Source organism: Rhinolophus ferrumequinum, chromosome 14, assembly GCF_004115265.2.
Source record: "Rhinolophus ferrumequinum isolate MPI-CBG mRhiFer1 chromosome 14, mRhiFer1_v1.p, whole genome shotgun sequence".
In the NCBI taxonomy this organism is placed as follows: domain Eukaryota; kingdom Metazoa; phylum Chordata; class Mammalia; order Chiroptera; family Rhinolophidae; genus Rhinolophus; species Rhinolophus ferrumequinum.
Genome location: NC_046297.1, coordinates 33,906,157 through 33,912,156, shown reverse-complemented (window position 1 = coordinate 33,912,156; position 6,000 = coordinate 33,906,157).

Genomic DNA, 6,000 nt, shown 5'->3' with positions numbered 1-6,000 from the left:
AATAAAGGCATAAAAGGCAGAGATGGATCCTGCAGCAGGTCAGGACAAGGTAAGTTCAGTATAATTTGGAGAGAGAGAGAGAGAGAGAGAGAGAGAGAGAGAGAGAGTTGGGGTCGGGGTGGGGTTTTTTGATGGAGGAGTTAGAATTTCAGCTGGAACATAAAGGGTAAGTAGACTTTAGATGTATTCCGGGAGAGCGGGGGAGAGAATGTAAAGGGGCAATAAATGATCTCCAGTTAGTAAGGTAACTAGATATAATGAAGTTTTAACTTATTTGTTCACTGAGTCATTCATTCAGTCACTCAAAATTTAGAGCCCTGGTAGCAGCCAGACATTGAGCTGGAGAGCAAAAATACATTAAACCTTGTCACTGGACTTGGAGATTTCACAGGCTATTGGGTAGATAAGTGTGGATAAAAACAATTGTCAATCAATGAAATACATTCTGTGATGCAATGCAAATAGAAGCAATGCAGCACTGGAAGGGGCCAGTGGAGAAAGTAAGGTGGGTGAAGAAGATTGGGTCAAATTCCACAGAAAAGGTGGCATTAGATACAGATCTCTAAACGTTGAGTGGGAATCTCTCAGGTGAAGAAAGAAAAGAGGGCATACCAGGAAACAGGAAGGCAACAAGTACAGATGTGTGGAGACCTGAAAGTTCCTGCTCAGGGAATGGTGAGTAGTTCTACATAGATAGAGTATAGGACGGGCGATAGAACAGAAGAACAAAAGGGACAGTGTGGGATGAGATTGTTAAAGGACTGTGTGCCATGATAAGTAACTTAGATTTTATTTTCTATCCACTGGAAACCACTGAAGGCATTAGAGCAGGGAAATTATGTCATCAGGCTTATGGTCAGAAAGATCTATACTTATTTTCTATCTTCTCTTGTATAGCTCTGTACTTTTCTATCTTATAAATTTCTTCCATCTTAAAAAAAATCAAAATAAACCTAAATAAACAGAACCCCACCTTCCCTTAACCTGAGTTAACTCTGTCTCTCTCCTTGCCTTCAGAGTCAGTCTCCACACACATAAATGTCATCTTCCTCATTTTCCAATCCTCAACCCAATGCAGTCCAACTCTTTAAGTCCATTTAGCCCTTAAAGTACTCAACCATCAATGATCTTCTGATTCCCAAATAGGCCCACCTTATGTGGTTCTGTTATGGATACCAGGACCGGAAAGAACCCAAGTGGCACTCAGAGAGTTAGGAAGGTCAGCTTTATTACACCGGTGGGCTCAATGGGATCCTTCTCAAAGACTGAGACCCTAGCAAGGTTTTGAGCAGGTTTTTATGGGTTGGGGACTTCCTTGAGTTGGGGAAGGGGTAGGTGTCATCTGGTGATTGGCTCAGGGTGTGGCTTGGAGGGGGTTATGGGGAAGTGGGCTGGGGCTTAGGCTGGGGACTTTTCTCTCCGCTCGGCCCACCATTTTAGGTCAGTTTTTCCATCAATTCCTCAGAGGCATTTTACTCTAGACCACTCCCTTCTTGAAACTTTTCTGACATCTAAAATATCTCACACTGCTGCTTCCCCTCAAGATTTCTCTAACCATTCTCCCAAGTCTGCTGTGCTGCTAGCCCTTTCTCTTTCCACCCAAATCTGAATGTTTCTCTTGGTCCTATTCTCTCTTCAACCTCCTCACACCTCTAGTCCTGTGGCTTTGCTTACTCATTATGGGCTGAATTGTGTTCCCCGCAAAAATTGATATGTTGAAGCTCCAACTCTCAATACTTCAGAATGTGATTGTGTTTAAAGATAAGATCTTTAAAGAGTTAATTAAATTAAAATGTGGTCATTATTGTGGGACCTAAACCAATGTGACTGGTGTTCTTATAAGAAGAGGAAATTTAGACACACACTCACACAGGGGGCAATGTGAACCATAAAAGATAAAAGAGCCATTTATAAGCCAGGGGGAGAGGCCTGGAACAGATCATTCTCTTATGGCTCTCAGAAGAAACCACCCTGCTGATACCTTGATCTTGGACTTCTACCTTCCAGAACTGTGATAAAATAAATTTCTGTTATTTAAGCCACCCAATCTGTGATATCTTACCACAGCCCCAGCAAGTTATTACACCCACCATACTTAGGCTAATGCCTGCAAAATCTATAGCTAACTCTTGTGCTACAGATGTACATCGTCAGCTGCCAGCCACACATCTCTACCTGCCTACAGACACACCCTTATTTTATTATATTTGCCCCAAAATGTGCTTCTCTTCAAGTTTTGCTTACATTGGTGAATGATACCATTATTTAACTAATTATCCCAGGTCAGAAACCTTAGAATCAATGCGGACATCTCCCTTTTTCTTTATTCATATTCTTCCAATTTACTTAGGCCCATCATTTCTTTCTCTTATCTATTCCCCAATTCTATTTTTTCCACCACCTATGTTCTAGGTCACATTCTCTGGATGGCTATTGCAATAGATTTCTAACTGGTCTCTCCATTGCCCTCTCAAGTTCAGTCAGTGTAATATCTACAAAGTGAAAATACAATTGTATTATTCTATAGCTTAGAAAATATCAGTGGTTCCCATTTACTTATAGGATAAAATCCAAATCTGTCTATATGGCATATCATGTCCTTCATGATCTGATTCTCCTTATGTTCAACTTCATCTTTTACCACTGTTCACCTTGTATTTACAATGTGTCATTTAGAACTGTTGGCAATTCACAGATGGCATCATAGAGATTTATGGACACAAAAAGAGATGAATTCAATGTAGGGATTGTACTGCTAAGGTCAAGTCAGGGGAAAGAAATGGTGGAGCAAGGATAGATGTCATAATCATCCTTGTGAAATGAGATGTATCCCTATAGACATTTTAGATATCCATACATTTGTTCTGCCAGGTCTTAGATTGGGACTTGTGTTTGTGCAAAGGTGAGTTATTTTGATTTCTAGTCAAAGAGAATCCTTCAGAAATAGGGTCTGTAGTCCAAAATTATCTGGTTTGAAGAATTCCAACATATCTGAAATTTTCTTTACTTTTGTTGTTGTTGTTGTTGTATTGACTTTTTTGAGAAGGCCTATGAGCTAAGATGAACGTGGTTCTGGGACAGTGGCAAGCTGTGATAACATTAATTCACACATTCTTGTAAAGACCACTGTAGGTTTAGGTAAAAAAAATAAATATATTTGGGCCTTTTATAGAGATTCTTATTTCCACAAAGGCATTGCAAATAATCTCTCCTGTTATCTTGGGTGAGAATTCAGTTCTTTCCCAATCTTGGTGAGCCTGATTGGTGTTGTGAATGTCCTCACCGCCCAATCTGATAAAAGAAGTATCTGTGTACCCAGAACCTACCACAAGATAAACATAGACAGAAATGCTTTTTCAACCACATGTCACTATTAAGGGCATCTCCTGGACCAATTGCTCCACTATGGTGGGATGATCATTGGGAATCAATTAACAAGTGACTGGTTTTATGTGAGTGGCAGACACTTCTAGAGGGCCAGACCCTGCTTCATGAAATTCTTTGAAAACACCAGAGTATGAATATTTATTTAAAAAAAACTGCAATCTCCATCCCTAATTTTGGGAGCCAGTCTCATGGCATGTGACCAAAAACATTCTAGGTAAGAACAAAATGTGGTTTACGTTGGCTGCTATTGTCTTTCCTAGATATGCCCATTTGGTAATACAGTCTTCTGTGAATTGCCTATCCTGGCCACAGTCTATATCTATTTTCTTCACCATCTGAACTACTTACTTTTGGAGATAAACTTCAAGTATTCATACCCTATTTCTATAGAATGCAAGTGATTTTTAAGTGTTGGTCCTAGGGTTGGGTCTCCCATTTCGTTCTGAGAAATTGTCCAACACAACTCTGAATGATCATCCTGAAACAGACACCAGAGCATGATTTAATTTAGTCTTAGCTAAGTAAGGAGTTTATAGATTAGCAACATGTGTTTCACCTTGGTACAATGGGTGCATACTATAGAAGTCCTGTGACTTCTTATTCTGAATTAACAAATGCCTACTGGAATGCCTGAAAAAAAAATCAAATTCACCCAAAAATAGACCCTATCTACAAGGACTTCCCAACTTTTACTTCATCTTATTATGTGGCTGGCTATGAGTAGGACTGCCGTATATGATACTTCCAGTTATGAACTGCGTGACTGCAGTAGATACCATTACTGCAGCAGATATCATTACTGCAGTGCATGGGCATGGTGCCCCTTGGAGTTGTATGCTAAGCAGCTTACAAAGACTACACACAAAGGCCTTATAAACTTTCTCTTTTGTCATCTGTGGGCTTCTGAATACCTTGCACCTTCATGAAAGTCATTAGCAGAAAATGGAAACCAAGGGATTTTCATGAAACTGGTTTTGATGCTCAAAGGGGGAAGAATTACATTATACCTGGTAGTCACTTTCCCTCTGTTCAGAAGGAGAAGCTCTTTGTTTATTATAAGGAGAAGAGAGACATGGTTTATACGGTGGCAGAAATGCCAAGTCTGTCTAAAGTGTTCTCGGAAAAAGCTGAAATTAGGGTTATGCCAAATTAGAAATGAGAATACAAAAGCAGGTAATAAGGTCAACCAAGTAGTGATTCAGGGAGCTCTGAGTGAGGATTGGTTCCAAGAGATTATAGCAAGAAGTGAGAGTTTAACTAAGAAGCAACAAAAGCTATTATCCTAGAAGGCTTAAATTCAAGAAGGAAATATTTGATAGAATTTCAGAAGAATGGAACTTCTGACCGGTCAAGAAGTCACTCAGGTAAATCATTTCTTTTCCTAGATATCTTTTTATTGTGCTATATTTCAAAAGCATTTTCAGGTATCTGACATTCCCCAGTGTTTTTGCCTTTTCTTACCCAGTTTGATTATGCTGCTTGATTCTCTATCCACATGACTGTCCACTCTGCTTTGTGTGTGATGACCTGATAAGAGGGCATCTGTTCATTCTTATCCCAAGGCATTTTCATTTTCATGACTTTATTTGCAAATGGAGCCATTGTTCACAGGGAACAGAGTGAATGGCAATCTTGAGTTGTTCAAAGGTCTCCGTAGCTCCTAATCCAATTCTAATGCTTGGCATTTGATGCAGTTTCCAGGGAGAGCTGTGACACAAGGGCATTAATCTACCTTATGACAGCATGGGGTTTTAATGTATTTTCTGTATCTGAAGAAAAAGCCTCCTATGGAGGTGGTGAAAGGAGTTATGGTGAAATCAATATCTTCATTTTGCTGTGGCACTGACAATTTGTAGCAATGATATGTGGGATCACTGCACAGGGAGAGCTTATTGGACAGAATCTAATGCACAGTACATATGCTTTTGGAAATCGATACAAAGCCTTGCTTCATGAATTAAAAAAACAACAACCAAGAAGGTGAGTGAGCTACATAGAGACATTATCTATCTAGAAATATGTAGATAAACTGTTAACACAAGGACATGATTTTGGAGTAACGAGGATTTCATTATAACTCTGTTTTGCAGAAGGCATGTGATCTTGGAAGATCAATTCCATACAGCATTGTTAGGAATCAGTGGGAAATATCCAGGCTATACATTAAGCTATCCAAACAAAAAATATGATGCTTGATAGTCTACTAAAGTTACAGACCAACTAAGAAAACCATACAGTAAAATGCCAAAAATAAGTCCACTCAGCCTTGTCAGGGAGATTGACAGAGCGAAGTGAGGACACCTTCAAAGGTATGATGGGATGGTGTCCCATCATACCTATGATGGGTCCCATCATCAAATAAGTTTGGAAGATGCTGCACCTTATTTTCCTTCTTGGAGATTTACAGCACACTTGAGAATATTTAAAGCCTTAGAAAATTTTGATGAGTCAGAATACTAACTAGACCAGGCTCTTTAATCCTTTCTCAACCACAAATATTAGATTTGATGCTAATACGAGTGCTACTTGAAAACGAAATTTAATAGCCAACTACTGACTTATTTTGGTTTCTTTTTTTCCTGAGTATTATTGTTCAGCTTCCCCTGATTTCTG